Source organism: Trichechus manatus, unplaced genomic scaffold (genome assembly GCF_000243295.1).
Source record: "Trichechus manatus latirostris isolate Lorelei unplaced genomic scaffold, TriManLat1.0 scaffold00112, whole genome shotgun sequence".
NCBI classification, from domain to species: Eukaryota; Metazoa; Chordata; class Mammalia; order Sirenia; family Trichechidae; genus Trichechus; species Trichechus manatus.
In genome coordinates, this window is record NW_004444048.1 from 151,742 (window position 1) to 173,303 (window position 21,562).

The following is a 21,562-nucleotide window of genomic DNA, read 5'->3' on the forward strand; positions in this document are numbered from 1 at the left end:
TCATTAACAACCTGTGATATGCAGATGACACAACCTTGCTTGCTGAAAGGAAGAGGATTTGAAGCACTTACTGATAAAGATCCAAGACTACAGCCTTCAGTATGGATTACACTTCAGCATAAAGAAAACAAAAACCCTCACAACTGGACCAATAAGCAAAATCATGATAAACAGAGAAAAGATTGACGTTGTCAAGGATTTCATTTGACTTGGTTCCACAGCCAATGTCCGTAGAAGCAGCAGTCAAGAAATCAAACAATATATTGCACTGGGCAAATCTACTGCAAAAGACTTCTTTAAAATGTTAAAAAGCAAAGATGTCACTTTGAGGACTTAGGTGCACCTGACCCAAGCCATGGTATTTTCAATCGCCTCATATGCACGTGAAAGCTGGAGAATGAATAAGGAAGACTGAAAAAGAATTGACGCCATTGAATCATGGTGTTGGTGAAGAATACTGAATGTACCATGGACTGCCAAACAATGAACAAATCTGTCTTGGAAGAAGTACAGCCAGAATGCTCCTTAGGAATGAGTATGGCAAGACATCCTCTCACATACTTTGGACATATTATTAGGAGGGACCAGTCCATGAAGAAGGACATCATGCTTGGTAAAGTAGAGGGTCAGCGCAAGAGTGGAAGATCCTCAATGAGATGGATTGACACAGTGCCTGCAACAATGGGCTCAAACATAGCAATGATTGCGAGAATGGTGCAGGAACGGGCAGTGTTTCGCACTGAGTGCTTTTCCTGTGAGTCATAACTGACTTTTCACAACCTAACAAGAACAACAACATTTTACACATGATTTTAGTATAAACATAATCTTAACTCTCTTTGATTGAGAAGTCGCATTCATTCATTCACTCAACAGATATCTATTGAGCTCCAGCTGTGTATCTTTTTGTTAGGCTCTGGAGATAGATACAAAGGAAGGACAGGGTCCCCGTCTGAGGGACTTGCAGTCTAGGGGCAGAGATAGGCCTGTGACCAGGAAATGCAATACAGTGAGGTAAGTGCTGTGAGAGGGGCAAGGTCAGTGAGTTGTGGGAACATTTAGGAAGAACATCTAATTCAATATGGGGGCATCAGAGTAGGCTTCCCAGAGGAAGTATATTAGTTTCCTATTGCTGTTGTGACAAATTACCATGAATTTACTGGCTTAAAACAACACACATTTATTATCTTACAGTTCTGGGGGAAGTAAGTCCAAAATCAGTCTCACTGGCTAAAATCAAATTGTCAGCAGGGCTGCCTTGCTTCTGGATACTTTAGGGGAGAGGTTTTTTTTAACCTTTTCCAACTGCTAAAAGGTGACCACATTCCTTAGCTCATGGCTCCCTTCTAGCAACGGCATCGCTCCAACTTCTGCTTCCATCATCACATCTTCTCTCTGACCCTCTTGAATACCTCTTTTAAGGACGTTTGTTATTACATCAGGCCTATCAGGTAAGGTAACAGGTTCCAGGGATTAAGATTTTGACATCTTTGGAGGACCATTGTTCAGCCTACCATAGGAAGTAACCATACAGGGAGAATGGAGAGTCATCCAGGCAGTGGAAATGTGTGGAAAAGCCTCAAAGAGACCTAGAGGAGGGAAGCTGTAGAACTTGACAGCTCAGTGTCTTCACCTATTCAGATATTGTTGTTAGTTGCCATAGAGTTGGCTTCAACTCATGGCAACCTGTGCATGCAGAATAAAATGACGCCCAGTCCTATAATGTCTTATGTTGGGTTCTCTGGAGAAGCAAAACCAGTAAAGCATATAAATATATATAGAAAGAGATTCGTATCAAAGAAATTGCTCACACAGTTGTAGAGACTGGAATGTCCCAAGTCTGTGGGTCAGCCTGGAGACTTTTTCTGATTCACGTAGCCGCAGGGGCTGGTGAACTCATGATTGGCAGGCAAGATAACAGGTAAACTAGCTCAAGTCCCAAGAACCGGAGTTCATATGAACAGGAGCCAGCTGCGGGATCCAAAACGAGCAAAAGCCCATGAGCCTTGCCAGAAGGTCCACCTATATTTGATGCAGGCCACATCCCCAAGGAAACTCCCTTTTGACTGATTGGCTACTCACAGTAGATCCCATTATGGAGGTGATAACATTATGTCAAATCTCATCTTGGAGGTTATCACATCATCATACGACTGCCAAACTACATCACAACTGCCAAACCACTGAGAATCATGGCCCAGCCAAGTTGACACACAATCTTCACGATCACATGTGCCATCTTCATGATTGTTGGTATGTTTGAGTCTATTGTTATGGCTATCAAGTCAACCTATCTCATTAGGAATTTTCCTTGTTTTTGCTGACCCTCTACTTAACCAAACAGGATGTCCTTTCCTAGCAATTTGGTTTTTCTTGATAACATGTTCAAAGTAAGCAAGTCAAAGACTCTCTATCCAAGCTACTAAATAAAGCACATTCTGGTTGTATTTCTTCTAAGACTGATTTGTTCATCCTTTTGATAGTCCACAGTATATTCAATATTCTTGGCTAATACTACCTCATCAGACAGGATGAAATAATATGTATAAAGCTCTAAGAACATAATGTGTTCATTGTGGGCTAGTACATAATGTTAGCCATGGTGATGATGAGTAGAGGAAGAAGAGAAAATCTAGAAATGATACTGAAGTAGTAAGCAGGGACCAGAATATATCTGGTCTTGTTGAGGTCATGTTGAATTAACCTGAAGGGGATTGATTGAAGAATTTTAGCAGGGATGTGGAATGATTACATATGTATCTTAGTTAACAGTCTCTCCTTGCTGAATGGAAAACAGATTGAGAGAAACAAGACTGGAGATAGGGAGCAAGGATTAAACAAGGGTGAGGTGAGTGATGTACTTGCTTTGGATGCAAAGTTTGTGCAGGCACCAGAAGACTCAGGAATTGCTTTCCTTTCTCTGCTAGCCCTCAGGCGTGGTTGCCTCTGGCATGGCCACCGCATGAAGAACTAAGCCAGCAAGTTCATGGACTTGTCCACTAGCAACCACGTATTGGTGCCAAGAACCATGTGTCCATCCAGATAAACATGGCAGAGACTGACAAGGTCACTGGCAGATTCAACGGCCAGTTTCAGACCTACTTTATCTACAGAGCTATCCACAGGATGGACGAGTCAGATGATTTCTTTCTCCAACTGGCCAAGGCTGATGGCTTCATCTCAAGCAACTTCTGACTGGAGAGATTCATGGATGTGCAGTATTTGTCATAAATAAATAGTAAAACTACCAAAACAACAACAAGAGTTCCAGGAATCAAGATAAATGATATTTTAAAGCAGTATTTTAACAAATCAAAATTAGTGCAAAAAGATCTTAAACTTTCAACAAAAGTTAGGGCTAATTTTTGGAAGGGAGACGATCACGGTGTGTCAGGCATATGTGAGAGCAACTGATGGATCTTCCCTTTTTCTCTGAACCATTTTCTGATCAGTGTGATTAAGAGCTGGCTGCTAAACAAAAGGTCGGCAGTTGGAATCCACTAGCGGCTCCTTGGAAAGACTATGGTGCAGTTCTACTCTGTCCTATAGGGTCTCTACAAGTCTGAATGGACTCGATGGCAAGGGGTATAATGAGTATACACTTTTGCCCTTACCGTTCTTTTACAGCTCATGTCATCAGCTGTATCAACCTCTAACCTTTGTCTGTACTGTCACTTACTGACAATCTGGCCATTCTCCCTTTCTCATCGAAGACTTTGACCCCTGGATGAAACACACACTACATCTTTTTATTACCTGGAAGTCCTTCACTCTGAAAGTTAAAAATTCAAACATTCCACTCCAGGACTTTCATCTTCCTTTCAACTCTTCCCTCAGTCACTCCTATTACATCAGTTCCTTGAGCTCTTCAAGACATAATGGCCCTTGACCCCCTCTACTGGGTGTCTATCCAGTGGTGTCACTAGGATTGGTGTCACCCAGTGTGGTGACTTATGGTGTGACACCCCTTCCCCCCTTTACGCCCAGTAATGAAAACAAAAGCGCATGCTTATAGCGCCTGCAGCGAAACCCATCACCCATCCCCTCCACTCAGGAAAGGGGTAGGGGAAGGGGGAAGCAGGCCAAGTCCCCCACCATTCCCCGTGCATCTTCCCGGAGCACACGCCCAGAGTCCCTCTGAGGCCTCCCAGCTCCCCGCCTCCCCACATTTCCCTCCTCCTGGTGATGTCGGTCCCTGCTTGGGTCCCCGCTTGGAAGATGGTGGTGGCACCAGGCACCTCGAGGCTGGCCCGGTGCTGGCCCTCGGCCCTGCTCGCAGTGCTCACCCCCTCTGGTGGTGTCACCCGGTGCAGACTGCACCCCCACACTCCCCTAGTGACGCCACTGTCTCTATAGCTCCTTTTTTACCTTCACTTCCATCCCTATCCAGCTTACACAGTGGTGGCATGTCACTTCAGTCGTTCTTGTGCCAATATCCTCAATTCTCATGCTTTATTTCCTAATGTCATATCATCTAACAGAACCCCCAACTCTACCAGGACCACTATATACATAGATGCATGTTGTACATTGCACAGTGCACCCTCAAAGGGGACAAATGAAACTCATCCCAAGCTCTACTCAGAGTACTGGGGTAGTTCTTCCCCAAGGGTGCATCTTTTTCTAATCTGCCGCATAGTCTTGCACTGAGCTTCACAAACTATGGGTCCCACAGGCCAAGTCTACCTGATGCCTCTTTTTGTGTGGCCCACAAGCCAAAAATACTTTTTACATTTTTAAACAGTTGAAAAAATAAAAAGAAGGATAATATTTTGTAACATATGGGAATTGTATTAAATTCAGATTTCAGAGTCCATTAATAAAGTTTTATTGGAACATAGCACATATATTTGTTTACATTGCCTATGGCTGATTTCACACTACAGTGGCAGAGTTGAATAGCTGTGACAGAGACTTTATGGCCTGCAAATCCTAAAATATTTACTATCTGGCTCTTTACAGAAAAATTTGCCCACACTTGTTCTAGAAGGTCTGTCGTCTGTCTACCTTATGCATACCAACACATGAGCTGTTAAATATTTGTTAGAGAAAATCCATCAATTATGTAGATTGGTGCCACGATACAGTCACAAACTCTAACCTCAACTGAAAACTCAATACTACTTGGAAATCCTTCTAATTTTCCTAGCCAGTTCTTGATCCTCTTATCTTCAGGCTTTCACTGGTTGTCTGGGCAGCAAACCAAGAATGAGTTCCCTGGGCCACTTCAGACAATTCTGCTCCTTATAGCACAGTATACAAAAAAAGGAAAAAAAAAAATCCTTTTTAGCATTTGATTACTTAAAATATTTTAAAATTCAAATTAAACTTTAGAAATGTACAATCTAGCCATTAAATTAAACACATAGGAAAATAAAGCAAAAGAACACACACACACACATACACACACACACACACAGACATGGTACCATTTTATCACTGTAATTTATTTCATACCAGTCTATTCAAGGAAACATAGTACCTAACCTCAATGAACTCTCCACCCATTTATGTCAATGAGAATATTTTGGTGTGCTTGAAAATGACTTGGAAAAAATTATTTGAAGTTATTAAAATTAATGTTTGAGAGCCCCAAGTCCATCGAGTGGGGAAGGGACAGTCTTTTTAACAAATGGTGCTGGCAAGGCTGGATGTCCATCTGCAAAAAAATGATGTGGCACCCATGCCTCACACCATGCACAGAAACTAATTCAAAATGAATCAAGGACCTAGATATAAAGCCAAAAACTGTAAAGATTATGGAAGAGAAAACGGGATCCCTTTTGGGGGACAGTATGGCGCTAGCTTGGAGATGGGTTCCCACTTCTAGAGGCCCTAATACACGGCATTAACAGGATACAAGCCATGACTAACAACGCACAAACTCCAGAGGAGAGGCTAGATAACTGGGATCTTCTAGAAACAAAACACTTATGCTCATTGAAGGACTTCACCAAGGGAGTATGGGGAGAGCCTACTCATGGGGGAAAAAAATTTTGGCTGTGACAGATCCGACGGGTGTCTGATCTCTACAATCTATGGGAAAATCCAACACCTCTACAAGGGGACGAATGATCTGTTTGAAGACTGGGCAAAGGAAATGAACAGACATTTCACCATAGAAGACATTTGGGTGGCTGGCAGACACATGAGGAAATGCTTGTGATCACTGGCCATTGGAGAAATGCAAATCAAAGCCACAGTGAGATGCCATCTAACCCCAGCATTACTGGCACAAATAAAAAAAGCAGAAAGTAACAAGTGTTGGAGGGGCTGCAGGGAGATTGGGACTCTTGTGCACTGCTGGTGGAAATGCAGGATTGTACAGCCATTTTGGGGGACGATACGGCGCTTCCTTGGAAAGCTAGAGATGGAAGTTCCATGTGGTCCAGGGGTCCCACTCCTAGGAGCGTATCCTGGGGAGATAAGAGCCGTCGCGCCAGTAGACGTGTGCACGCCCATGTTCGTTGCAGCATTGTTCACAACGGCAAAGGGATGGAGGCAGCCTGGATGCCCAACAACAGATGAATGGATGGACAAACTGTGGTGCCTGCACACAATGGAGTACTACGCAACGATGGAGAACAGTGATCGGTCTGCGGAGCATCTCGCAGCATGGATGAAACTGGAGGGCATTATGCTGAGTAAAGTGAGTCAGTCATGGGAGGACAGATGTTGTATGAGACCACTACTATGAAAATTCTTGAAAAGATTTGCACAAAAAAAGAAGGGATCTTTAATGGTAGTGAGGGAGGGAAGAGGTGGGGGTGGAAAAACACTGAACAGACAATAGGTAAGTGGTGACTTTGGTGAGGGGTAGAACAGTACACAGTACTGGGGTAGCCAGTGCAACTTGTCTGAGGTGGGGTCATGGAAGCTCCATGGACACATTCAGACTCCTTGAGGGATCAAGTTACTCAGCCGGGGGCTGTGGGGACCGTGGTCTTGGAGCATCTAGCTCAATTGGCATAGCATGGTTTATAGGGAAGGTGTTCTTCATGCCACTTTGGTGAGTAGCATTTGGGGTTTTGGGGGCTTGTGAGTGGCCAGCTGGTATATTCCACTGGTCTCACCCCTTCGGGAGCAAGGGAACATGAAGAAAACCAAAGACACAGGGGAGAGATTAGTCCATGGGACTAGTGAACCACAGCTACCACAGCCTCCACCAGGCTGAGTCCAGCACAACTGGATAGTCCCCGGCTGCCACCACTGACTGCTCTGACAGGGGTCACAATAGAGGATCCTGGACAGAGCCGGAGGAAAGTGCAGAACAAAATTCTAACTCACAAAAAAAGACTAGACTTGCTGGCCTGATGGAGACTGGAGAAACCCCCAGAGTATAGCCCATGAACAATACCCTTTTAGCTCAGTAATGAAGTCACTCCTGGGGTTAACACTTCAGCCAAAGATTAGACAGGTCCACAAAACAAAACGAGACTAAAGGGGCACACCAGCTCAGGGGCGAGGACTATAAGGCAGGAAGGGACATGAAAGCTGGTAATGGGGAACTCAAGGTTGAGAACAGAGAGTGTTGACATGTCATGGTGTTGATAACCAATGTCACAAAACAGTATGTGTACTAACTGTTTAATGAGAAGCTAGTTTGTTCTGTAAACCTTCATCTGAAGTGCAATAATAATAAAATGCTTTAAAAAAATAAATAAAACAAGTGCCTTAAAAAAATTGTGTGCATGCAAGAAACCACTTGAAACTACTTAACTTGCCAGAGGGTCCTCTGCCATTAGGAAAAGTGGAGTCTTTTGAGAAGCACTGTATGCTGGTGAACTTCTGCAAGGAAAAAAATAAAAAATTAATCTTCGATTTTATTAAAGTTAAAAAATTTAGGTCTGTTTTTTCTTAAGCTTTTAACTTCACTTATAAATCATATTAATTTCTAAATTGACAAATTTTAACAATGACTTTTAAGGGTCCTTTGATTAATATTTGATTTTATTTACAATTTCAGTCAAATATTTCAATTTGTGTGTATATTGAATCTCAAGTTATTTTACAAGTTAAAACACTGTGTATAAACCTAGTAACATTTCTTACACCTTTCAACCTAAAATTGCAAATCTAAATAAATAAAACATTTTATATTGGAATCATAAGACTAATCCATTATGTATTAAATACACTAAACTCCCTTAAACATAAAATACCAGTGACAAACAGCTTATTATCAGACTTACCAGAAAATATCAATACTATGGTTTGGATTTACTTCATCATCTTAAAATGCATTTCTTAATGAAATTCTGTATTTTTGGGAGGGCCATAATTTCTATATATATTACAATGACATTCTAATAAATGTTAATACATTTTTTCTGAACTTGGCCTGTGGATTACTTTTAGTACCACTGGTTTCAAGGCTGTCAGAAATGAGGGGGGATCACTCTCACCTACTTTCAGTTGCTAGAAGCTACCTATATTTACAAAAATACTCAAATTTGCCAAATGAAAAAATTAACTTACGGCATCTTACAACAATTACATTGTCTCTCAGCCCCTACAATAGTGCCTGGCACGTAATATATTCTCATTAAATATGCTGGATAAACCAGTGCTTAAAGTATTATACGTACAATCCTGTTTTACTCTTTGTAAAGGTGTTATAAGTTTGACAACAGAAATTTTCAGTTTATATATCTCACTGTGATCTCAAATTCAATATATTAGAATCCCTAATTATTAATACATTTTACAGATCAAAACAAGTCACAATCCAGCCTAAATTCTGGGGAGGGTAGTTAGATTCTTTCGATGGATAGGGTGAAATGCACACATATAGGAATAGGAGGAATTGTTAGCAGCTATCTTTAGACACAGAGCCCTGGTGGTGCAGCGGTTAAGAGCTTGGCTGCTAACCAAAATGTTGGCAGTTTCAATCCACCAGCCATTCCTTGGAAACTCTATGGGGCAAATCTACTCTGGCCTATAGGGTCTCTATGAGTCAGAATTGACTCCACGGGGCAACAGGTTTGGTTTTGGTTTTAGTTATCTTTAGACACAATCTACCACAGTCTACCCTCTGGCAACAATTTACCTTATTCCCATGTGCAAAATACACTCACCCACCTCCTCTGAAAATCTCATTGTATTACCTTTGTGGCTCAAAGTCCAGGATCCTGGTCCTCTGTATGAGGTCCAGATGAGGATAAGGCTCCTCAGGTTCAGTTCATCTTGATCTGGAAACTTGTGAACTAAAAGAATATGCCAGACCTCCCCACTCCCACCATGCCCAACATATAATTGTGAGAAAGGGATAGGATAGGATAACTGCAATAGACACTCATGTCATTATAAAGGAAGGAAACGAAAGACGCATAGTAGATTCTGGTCCATAGAAATTCTGAAATCTAGCCAGTGCATGTCACCTATTTCCCAAATACCAGAAGCAGGTCCCAGTTCTGTTCTCTGAGAGTTTTCCAAATCCATTCTTCTCATGATTTTTGGCTTTGTTCTCTGTGAGATCTTGGCTGTACCTAAGCTATCATTCTTTTTCCATAAGTAATTCTCATAACCTGCTGTCTTAGGCATCTAGTGCTGCTGTAACAGAAATATCACGAACGGATGGCTTTAACAGAGAAGCTTATTCTCGCACAATCCAGTAGGCTACAAGTCCAAATTCAGGGCATCAGCTCCAGAAGAATGCTTTCTCTGTCGGCTCTGGAGAAAGGTCCATGTCATCAATCTTCCCTTGGTCTGGGAGCTTCTCTGCCTAGGAACCTCAGGTCCAAAGGATGTGCTCTGCTTCCGGCACTGCTTTCTTGGTGGTATGAGGTTTCCATGTGTCTCTGCTCACTTCTCTCTTTTATATCTCAAAAGAGATTGGCTTAAGACACTATCCAATCTTGCATACCTCATCAGTATAACTGCCACTAATCCATTTTATTAGATCATAGTGATTGAATTTACAACACATAAGGAAATCACATCAGATTACAAAATGGTACACAATTATGCAATACTGGGAATCATGACCCAGCCAAGCTGGCAGGTATTTTTGGGGGACACAACTCAATTCATGATACCTGCTTTCTTCTATTGTAAGTTGGGAGACCAAAGACTTCTTCTTCTTTTTTTTGACATTATGATTGTCTTTATTTAGAGATGTGTATGGGTGCCAAGTTGACAACAGGTGGATTGTGATGGTTAAGTTTGTGTGTCAACTTGGCCAGACCATGGTTCTCAGTGGTTTGGCAGTCATGACGTAGTTTGGCAGTCGTATAACGATGTGGTCACCTCCATGATGAGATCTATTATGAGCCACCAATCAGTTGAAAGGGATTTTCCTCGGGGGTGTGGCCAAGCTCATTGGCTCTTACTCACTCTGAATCCTACAGCTGGCTCCTGTTCATCTGACCTCCAGTTCTTGTGACTTGAGCTAGCAGCTTATCTGCCAATCTTCAGATTCATCAGCCTCCTCAGCCTGTGAGAATGAGGCCTGCTCTCTGACCTGACAGTCTTGGGTTCACCAGCCTCTGTAGCTACATGAGTCAGCAGAAGCCTCCAGCCTGACCAGACTTGGGACTTCCTAGCCTCTACAACCACGTGAGCCAGTTCCTTGATATAAATCTCTATATATATATAGTTATATGCTGAACTGTCTCTGTCTCTCAGTGTAAAATAATGGTGCTTTTGTTAGGACAATTCTCTTAGAAATTTGAGGGGTTCCATATAAAATTTGCGGGGTTCATTCCATGTGCCTTAAAAGCCACATAGATTTTTTATTCCAAGACAACTCTTTCTCTATTTAGTGTATATTAGCCTGCCGTGGGCAATGCCCTTAGGATTCTTAAAAGCCTTTTCATGTACTGTAAGGATCTACAAGGTACCTCCTTAAATCTTTCTGAGTTTTTAACAAAGGGTTTTATAGCTGCACTCTTGACTTGATCTTAACCATGTTTTACTGACTGAATGCTGGATTTGAACTTTGCCCCAAGGACATTTCTTGCTTTGAGAATTGTTTTTTGCCAGCTGGAAAGACTGTCCTGGTCCCTCTATGCATCTCTAAATTCTACTTAAGAAATAGAACCGTTCTTTCCCTCCCCTATCTTTCCCTTGTAACATCATTATATGTTGCTAAAAGAAACCAATTTGTATTTTCAGTATTCTGCCTGAAAATCTCCATAAACAGACCCATAAGGTCACTAGGTACATTTTCTCTTCCAGTTTATTACAGATGACAGTTCCGTCACAATATACTTTGGGTTCCCCTTTTCTAGTCTCCAATAATAATTTTCTCATTGCGTTTCCGGTCAATAACAAATGTTATTTTTGCTATTTCTCTAGTTCTTGTCAGCAGCTTCCTTACTGTTTTTTCAGTCTCCCCCAACAGTCTGTGGAGTCCTACTCCAGGCCAAAATCCTATGTGTAATCTTTCAGGCCCAACCACAGGCAATTAAAAAGATTTGCCTGGGAGGCTCATGGGAGAAAGCTGCCATTCCTACACCAGACTTGGTGCACAGCCAGTACATTGTTGGTTTCTACAGCCATCTGCATATCTGCATTTCTAGACTAGGCACCTCCATTTAGAGGCACTTTCAAGGCACCTCTACTGAGACCTCTTTATGGAGGAGATGGGGCTTGGCTGAGGGACTTTTCTCCACTCTGATTCAGTTTTTTTCCACTCCTAGTCCTTTCCCCTCTTCCTCCCCCTGGCTCTTTAGATCCATAAAAAGGCAGGAGCCTTTTGTTTGGGGCTTCTTGGCAGTGAGATGATTTCCCCCTCATTTGCTGTACATGCCATCAGACCCTAGCCTGGTGCCTTTCTGTAGGAAAAAACGGAACACTGGGCGGTCAGCACCTTTTTCTTTTGCCTCTTGCCTATACTGTCGCAGTAAGTGAATAAAGTCTTGCTTGTTACTTTCAGTTTGGCTCATTGTTCTAATTGACTACCTTGACATCTGGCAGCTGGACTTAGTTTCCTTGCTGTCCTTCAATTCTCTGTCCACCACCCAGTTCCAAAGCCAAAGCTGCATAATTTAAGGTTTTTGTTATGATTCAATTCCACCCCATTACCAATTTCTACCTGAGTTTTCTATTGCTGAGTACCAAACTATCCCAAAACATACTGACTTAAAACAACACTATAACTTCTCATGATACTGTGAGCTGAATGAGTTCAACGGAATGGTTCTTCTACCAGTGTGGTATTGGCTAGGGTTATTCTGCGATCCAGGGGTCTTGGGACTAAAAGCCTTGAAGCACCAGAAGCTTTGTGCCTACAGATGGTATATTGCTGCTTCAACAGTGAATAAACCCAAAAAACTCATTGCAGTGGAGTGAAATTCCAACTCATAGCAACCCCAAAGGGCAGAGCAGAACTGCCCTGTAGGGTTTCCAAAGCTGTAAATCTTTTACGCAAGCAGACTGCCACATCTTCGGCAGCATGGCTGATGTTTCGGTTAGCAGCCGAGCACTGCACCACCAGGGCTCCTGTTCAGCAGTCAATACATAATGTCAATGATGCAGGAGAACTGGAGAATTGGCTATGGCAATGGAAAGGGGAGACAGTACACTAATAAATCCACCTGGATCTCTGACATGTAGAAATCTCAGGGCTGATGAATGCAAAGATAAAGGGTTAAGGAAATACCAGTCCTGGGCCTGCTACATAATAGGCTCTCAATAAATGTGATTTTTTTCTTCTTACTAAAACTATTAACTAAATAAATCATCTATCTCTCATGAGGGCAGAGACTATGTCTATCTTGTTTATATCTCCCTAGCACAGTGTGAGGAACATATTACCTAATAATTAAACATTTGGTGGAATCTTGAAAGATTAAAAAGAAAGCAAAGAGGCCAAGTGTGGCACAGGTATTCCTAGAAGACCCTGTAATTCACTCCTTTCTGCGTAAATTAACTAAGACCTGTTTCTTTTTAGTATCAACATTCAGTCTAATTTAGTATTAGGTACAAGCAAAAGTTCCACTTACTAAAAAAAAATCATCTCTCCTTATTTCCTTGTGTTAATTAGATACAAAGCCTTTTATTCTACAAGTAGAGATGGAAGGGTTAGAAAAAAACCAGGTTAATTTGTTAAATGTGAAAGAGTATCATTTAAACTTTAGAAGACCTATTACCAAACTAAAAGATGTTACATGATCCAGCAGTCCTCTTCCTAGGTATATATCCTAGAGAAATATGAGCTGTGACATGAATAGACATATGCACACCCGTGTTCGTTGCAGCATTATTCACAATAGCAAAAAGTGGAAACAACCTAAATGCCCATCGGTGGATAAATGGGTAAACAAACTGTGGTGCATACACACAATTGAATACTATGCAACATTAAAGAATAATGATGAATCTGCAGAACATCTCACAACATGGATGAACCTGGAGGACATTATACTGAATGAAATAAGTCAGTCACAAAAGAACAAATATTGCATGAGACCACTATTATAAAAAGTTAAGCCAAGGTTTACGCTCAGAAAGAGAAACATTCTTTGATGGTTACCAGAGATGGGATGGGGAGGGAGGGAAGATCACTAACTAAATAGTAGACGCGTATTAACTTTGGTGAAGGAAAAGACAATATACAATGTGGGGAAAGTCAGCACAACGTGACCAAGGCAAAGGCAACAACAGTAAACGCTATTAACATATATAATCCTGCAACAATAGTAATAACAGACTATAATTTACAAGTAGATGCATAGGCAGATATGTAAGCTGAATAGGTACGGGATGCCACATGGGAGTACAAGCATATATAGGTTTGGCAGTGGACATTTCTACATATGTATTTTATATACTGTAAATATATCCATGTATATAACAGAACACACAGGGAGCATGGTCATGAAAACTTCTCAGCTGTAACCAGACACCTCGCAGGACTGAAGCACTGGACTTGAGGGCTTAGGATCATAGTCCTGGGAGACATCGAGGTCAACTGGTATAATACAGTCCATAAAGACAATATTCTACATCCTTCCTTGGTGAGTAGTGACTGGAGTCTTAAAAGTTTGTGAGCTGCCATCTAAGATGCAACTATTGGTCTCTTCCCTTCCAGACCAAAAAAGAAGGAAGAAAACCAAAGACTCAAGGAAATAATTAGTCCAAAGAACTAATAGGCTACATGAACCACAGCCTCCACTCGCCTGAGACCAAAAGAATTAGATGGAGCCTGGCTACCACTGCCAACCACTCTGACCAGGGTCACAGTAGAAGGTCCTGGACAGAGTGGGAGGAAAATATAGAACAAAATTCAAAGTCATCAAAAAAAAAACTGGATTTACTGATCTGATAGAGACTGGTGGAACCCTTGAGAGTATGGCCCTTAGACACCCTTCAAACTTGGAGCCGAACCCACTTCCAGAGATCACCTCTCAGCCAAACAAAAGACAGGCCTATAAAGGGAACAGTAACATCAGTGAGGAAGGTGCAACTGAGAACAATCAACCATGCAAGACCAAAAGGGCAGTATTTTCCCAAAAGCAAAGTTCAGATGGCAGGAAGGGGCAGGAAAACTGGGTGAATGCAAACGAGGAACCTAGGGAGGGAGTGGGTAGAGTGCTGTCACATTGAGGGGATTGCAATCAATATCAGGAAACAAGTTGTATGTAAATTGTTGAATGGGAAACTAATTTGCTCTGTTAACTTTCACCTAAACCACAATATTTAAATAAATAAATATTTAAATAAATAAATATTTAAATAAATAAATATTTAAAAAAACAAACAAAAAACCCACTCTGCAAACCCTGCCACTGGACAATCACAGACAAACCGTCTCCTGCCCTCTGAAGGCAGTGATGCCGCACCTAATCCCCAGCTACTCAGAGCCCAACCACAACTGCGCCTGAAGGACTTGCCTTGGTTGAGGACCAGCTCACTGCAAGCCACTCCAGCAGGCTTTGCCGTTTCCCCTAGAGCCCTGGAAATGTGGTCCTCTTCAGGTGAGCAAAGGCAGAAAAAGCCTAGTGAACCCCATTGCACTAAAGAGCCAGCCAGCAATGTGCCCTCTCTTCCTGCCTTTCCTGCCCCCACAGTGCTATCCAATGCCCACTTGGTTCTAAGTTATATCTCTTTCACCACCACCCGGCCAAAATGCTGTCCAGAAAATTCCTTTATCAAACAATGCTGCCTTCTTGAGTTTAAATTTTGTTTTACAAAAAAACATAAAGAAAACGGGTAGGCAGTTGTCTTAGTTATCTAGTCCTGCTGTAACAGAAATACCACACGTGGATTGCTTTAACAAAGAGAAATTTATCTTCTCACAGTCTAGTAGGCTAGAAGTTCAAATTCAGGCCATCAGCTCCAGGGGAAGGCTTTCTGTCTCTGTTGGCCTTTTCATCAATCTTCCTCCAGACTAGGAGCTTCTCCACCCAGGGACCCCGGGTCCAAAAGATGCGTTCTACTCCTGGCACTGCTTTTTTGGTGGTATGAGGTCCCCCCACTGCTTGCTTCCCTTTCCTTTTACCTCTTGTAAGATAAAAGCTGGTGCAGGCCACACGCTAGGGAAACTCCCTTTACATTGAATCAGGGATGTGACCTTAGTAAGGGTGTTACAATCCCACCCTAATCCTGTTTAACATAAAATTACAATCACAAAGTGGAGCACAACCACACAATACTGGGAATCACGGCCTAACCAAGTTGACACATATTTTTTGGGGGGATGTAATTCAATCCATGACAGCAGTTATACTGAAAGAAAAAAAAAAGCATAGCAATGAGAATGCTCTAAAGACTAAAATAAATTTTACCTAATTCACAGTTTTCCTGTTGGTCTAATTCTCTTGGTTTCACCCTAGTTTAGGTAATTTGCTTCAGGTTTGCGATTTAGAAGTATATGTCATGTTACAAAATTACACCAAAATATTTAAAACACTTATGTTGCACGTCAAAGAAATACTCAAATAAACTAACCCTCTCATTTATTCGTTCTATAAGTTATTATTTGTAAAAATTATCCTTTATTACAAGAGTGTGGAGGAGATTGTTAATTGTTCACTAAAATTCACGTAGTACAAATATATTTGATCACATGGCTGCCCAGTCAAAGACTACATACATTTCCCAGCTTAGGTTGTAGCTTATGTGGTCATTGACTAAGTCTTTATGATCAGAAGTAACATATGCCACTTCTAGAACAAGTTCTTAAAACACTGAGTTTACACTTTTTGCATACTCTTCCCCTTTCTGTAAGTAGGAACACTGAGCTGCTTGTGACTCATCTTTAAGCCATGGAGAAACTGTAGGATAGAAGTTCTTAACCTTAGGTGCATGAACTTGGATAGGAAAATATAATATCCTTATTTTCACTAGCCTCTAGCTGAAATTAATATTTTCTTCAATTAGGAATGTAGATAACAAATGACACTAGTATTAGTACATATGAATTTGCTACTCGAACTAATATTTTCATATCACCTTATAATTCTTATTCCGATCTCTTTAAATGTCATTTATGCTCAATCCTACTTAGAAATTATGGTAATTATTAGACCCATTGCTAGATTGTGTTTTTTAATGAAATAAAGTATAAATTTATAATTGCATGACAATTTAAAAATTATTTAGATAACATAATTGGTTTCGTTTGAATCCAATGTATTTCATTTTATGCGTTTAAAAATGTTATTCTGAAAGTGGGTTCATATGCTTGAACAGAGTGCCAAAGAAGTCCATGGCACATAAATGGTTAAGAATTTTTTATTGTGGGGTCACGGGATAGAATGAACTTGGGCCATTAAATAACTCTGTAGAGCAGAACCAGTCAGAAAACCTGTCCCTATCACCTCAGGATTATTACATTTATGGATATATATATATAGTTGATTTAGGAAATAATATTGGAATCATTATTGCCTGTCCTTGAACATAGATTATGGGACCCAGCTGGAGCTGGGCTCACAAGGGCTCACAAGGACTTACAAGGACCCCTCAACTGGGCCCTGAGGTATAACGACAATAGCTAGGATAATCTTGGAAAATATCTTTTAGGGAAACGTTCACATAAACAAATCATCAAAGGGAACACAAAAGACTTCCCACTCTTATGTTTTCCGATTAGCATTTAGTGAATGGAAAATTTGTTGGACCAATGAAGACCCTCCTGACTGTCATTACTGAAACCTGTACCAATGATTGTTAAGAAAGACAATTCAAAATGCAGAGTCACAGTTTCTAGCCAATTTGTGAAAAGTAAAGCTTTCAGTGGTTTTGCCCATTTGTAATGTTATTATATACTGATGATTCTGTAATTTTCCTTAGACTCAGGCAGACATGGCTATGGCAGCATGCTAGGCTGTTTTCCCATTCTTGCCTATTCTGTAATATTTCCTTGGTCTCGGGCAGACAAGCTCTAACAGCATGCCTTGTCCATTTCCCACTTTTGTCTTTTTGAATATATGCTGAATAAAACTTCCTTTTTGCTTTACTAAACTTTGTGATTTTTTTACCCTGCAACAGGTAGAAAATATAAAAACATGGATGGAAAAATACATACATCAACTTTAGGATAGTGGTTACTTCTGGGGAAGAAGAAAGGAGAAAGAGGTGGGAAAGTTTCAACTCTGTAATGTTTAGGGAAAAAAAAGATCTAAACCAAATATTAATATTTGTTAAATCTGCCTTATGTGTGTATAGTTGGTTGTTATATTATTCTTGGTACTCCTCTGTATATCTTCATTATTTCATTTTTTAAGAAGTTAGGATATTTGCTTACATTCCCAGTTCTTCTGAGATTCTTTTTGATCTAAGAGTCTTTTTCTCTTGAATCTAGCTCAGCTTATTTTTCATTCAAGCAATTCAATAAGACGATGGTAGGGTGAAGGAGAAGGGTGTTTGAGGCTAAATCCAAAACTGAAGTACAAGAGCAAGAAGAGAAGTGGGGTCAGAAGTAGGCAAGATCTGCTTGACATGACTAAAGTGAAATATATGATTATAGAGAGGGCAATAATGGCTCCTCCGGAGACCATAAAACCATAGTTAATTATATAAGTATATAAGTAGTTCTAATGTTGACACATGATGTCAATTTATGTGGAAACATAATCTGTTTTAGGACTATCTCCTCAGCTCTATTCATTACCATATCAAAAGGGTATGTCTTTAGGGTTTGTATCCTTGGAAACCTTCCTCGTTGCTAGGTAGACAAATAACAGCCTTAAGATTCACACTAAGTTGTCCGTGACTGTTACTAAGCTAAAAAGAACCAAAGAAAAGTGGGGGAAGAACTCAAGTGTTATGACCAAATTAGAGAGTTTCAGTCTAATGTTTAGCCTTTGTATAAAACACCCCCGTAAGCCCCTTGACGAGCCCAGACAGATATAGGACATAGTCACTACTCTTGAATAAGTTCCATTTTAGTTTACATACTTAAAATATAACAACAGAGAAGAGTATGACATGAGTGGTAAATATCATAGAAATTCAGAGTCAGAAAAACATCTCTGTGGAGTGGGGTGGTTGATGAGATTTCAGGAGGAAATCAAGGGACTTGAGATGGGAAATGAAGGGTGCGAACTACTCAAGATAAGAAAGTAAGATGGGAACAAAGTTAGGATTTAGGATGAGGAAGTCTGGGGCCATGAAGCAGATGGTATTGGGATTTGAATACTTCTTATTTTGTCCATACAACTGAATCCAAATTATTTTTCTTTAATTTTAAAGTAAAGACAACACTAATTTGTACATACATAATTTTCCTAAGAAAGTAGATGTGTGCGTAGAAAGAATAATTTAGAGCTAAATTTCCAGATAATTTCAGTGTGACATGGGAGGTGAAGGAGGGGAATATCCAACATGGGGAAACGGTCTTGTCTTGTACAAAGGAAGAATATAAACACCAATTAATTCTTTATGTTGAAAAAGCATATACATATGTTTATTTTTCTACTTCTTTCTCTGTTATTTGAATGTTGTTACAAATTGAATTGTGTCCCCCCCAAAAGATACGTTGAAGTTCTAACCCCTCTGGCTGTGAATGTGACTCTGTTGGGAAAGAGGATCTTTGAAGGTGTTATCAGTTAGGTTAACATGAGGTCATGTATCAGTAGGTCCTAATCCTATATGACTGGTGTCCTTATAAAAGAGAAGAAGATACACAGAGGAAGATAAACAGAGGAAGGATACCCCGGTTCATTGCAGCTGCAAGCCAAGGAATGCCTGGAGCTACCAGAAGTTGGGAGAGAGGTGTGGAACATATCCTCCCTCAAAGCCTCAGAAGGAATGAAAACAGTCAACACCATTATCTCAGTCTCCTAGCCTCCAGAACTGTGAGACAATAAATGTTTGTTCTTATAAGCAGGGACTGATTACCTAATAAGTGAGGTACACATGGGCTTAATTGTGCTTACTTATTAATCTGTAGTGCACAATTTTACCTGTTTTTCACATCTTTGACCTGGTGAAACCCATGTGAAATTGTTCATTACAGATTAGTAAGTAAACACAATTAAACAATTAAGCCCTTGTGTACCTTGCTTACTGTAGGCCAGTGCGTACTGTGCTTACTGGTTAATCTGACTGTGTTTATAAACCATCCAGTCAGTGGTATTCATTACAGCATTCCCAGGAAACCAGTATAAATGTCATGAGTTAGAGTTACCAGCCCAGATAGCCTCTTTCTCAAAATTAATTTTATTTTAGGAGATACGCTGCCTATTCCGACCACTGGTCCTTGAGAAAATGAAGCTTGCATTGTCCATCCCACCAATATTCTCAAATTTCATATCTCAAAGAGGAGGGATTAGGTTTGTTCTCTCCCAGAAGGCCCTGGGGTCCTTATACAAATTGTTCTATCTCTGCCTCAGTAACCAGTTTTTCATTCTAGGGATTATAGTGAGTGACAGACTTGATGGAGTGATGAAAGATATTTGCTACAACCTCGTTACAGAGCTAGGGCTTTTACCTGCCTTGCACTTGGATAAAGACTAGGACCATTCTAGTGACCCAACAAGGAATAAATAGTAAGCATCTCTTGTAAATGATATGAAAAAATATCTTAACCTGATATATGTAAAATATTCATAATACTGCCTGGCCCATAGTAGGGGGCTCAAAACACATCAGTTCTTTTCTCTTTTTCTCTCCCTGGTTACCCTCACTCCTGCTATTTGTCTAAGATAGTTTTTGATCCAAGATTCTTTATTCTCTTGAATCCTGCATAGCTTATGTTTCATTCAGGTGAATCAGTAAAAGGGATCTGTTGCTATTGGTTGCTGTCGAGTTGATTTCTACTCATAGTGACGCCATGTGACAGAGTAGAATTGCCCCCATAGGATTTTCTAGGCTGTAATCTTTACAGGAGTGGATTGTTGTCAGGTCTTTTCTCCCATGGAACTGCTAGTAGGTTCAAACTAAAGGTTACTAGCTGGCCACTTAATCACTGCTCCACCAAAAAAACCCAAAAGCCATTGCTGTCGAGTCAATTACAACTTATAGCGACCCTATAGGACAGAGTAGAACTGCCCCATAGGCTTTTCAAGGAGCAGCTGGTGGATTTGAACTGCTGACCTTTTGGTTAGCAGCTGAGCTCTTAACCACTGCACCACCAGGGTTCCTAAAAAGGGATCGGGGTAAAGGGAAAGGGTATTTAAGCTAAATCCAAGACTGAAGTGCAAGAGCAAGAAGGTGACTGATGTGGGAAGCTAGTGAAGAATCTTGGAAAGAGACTCAAGGAGCAGTTGGATTCTTTGCTTTTGAAAAGAAGCGTTAAATTGGTGTTACTTTCAAGTATGCCAATTGTCAATCTGGTATTTACCATAGGCATATCTTTTTCTCATCTTTGGCTAAATAGAACATTTTCAGATATCAGGAGTTTACCTCTATTTTCTCAGTACTATTCTGGATAAACCAAGAAGTAAAAAACAAAAAAGTTTTATCAGTAGACAACAAAACTTATTTCTTTAAAGCTAAAAGCTTGAAATTGCCTTCAACATAACTACTAATTTTAATCTCATGAAAACTTTCAAACATTCACAAATGTAGAGAGAATAGTACAATGAAACCTTATACATATACTTCTCAGATTTAAAAAGTATTAGCATTTTGCCATGCTTGCTTCTTATACCTTCCTTTTCTTTCTTTTTGTTGCTAATGTATTTTAAAGCAAATCCAAGATCTCATGACACTTCATGGTTTGTACTTATAATTCTACTGATTTTTAATTGAATTATTGATTAAGTAGTTAACAGGAAACAGGATCTTACAGGAAGTGTCTAGTGAGGTGCAAAGTATCACAATTAATCTTTTCTCATTTAATCAAAGAGAGCAGCAGGGCTCTAGCTATATCAATTATGTTTAGAAACGGAAATTTAAAAAAAAAAAAAACCAAGAAAACAATTTTAAGTATTTTTAAGCCCTTACTTCTGTTTTCCTTCCTCTTGACGTATTCCTCATTAACAACTGGCTACTTCTTGGTACTCTTGACCCCCTGTGTAACCAGGATATATGTAAATCACACTTATTTAACTAAGCAAGGGATTAGCAAGGTGCTAGGACATAGTTCCAAAAGCAGTTTTCATTTTTACAGCAAAATCCTAGATCTTCTGTCTGGGAGACCTTTGTAAAAAGTATTTTTAGCACTACT

General features: G+C 40.3%; 1 pseudogene; it reads left to right on the forward strand.

Annotated features, from left to right (window-relative positions):
• The first annotated feature begins 2,962 nt into the window (after positions 1-2,962).
• Positions 2,963-3,195, forward strand: LOC111821869 (40S ribosomal protein S21 pseudogene; annotated as a pseudogene).
• The last annotated feature ends 18,367 nt before the right edge of the window (positions 3,196-21,562 follow it).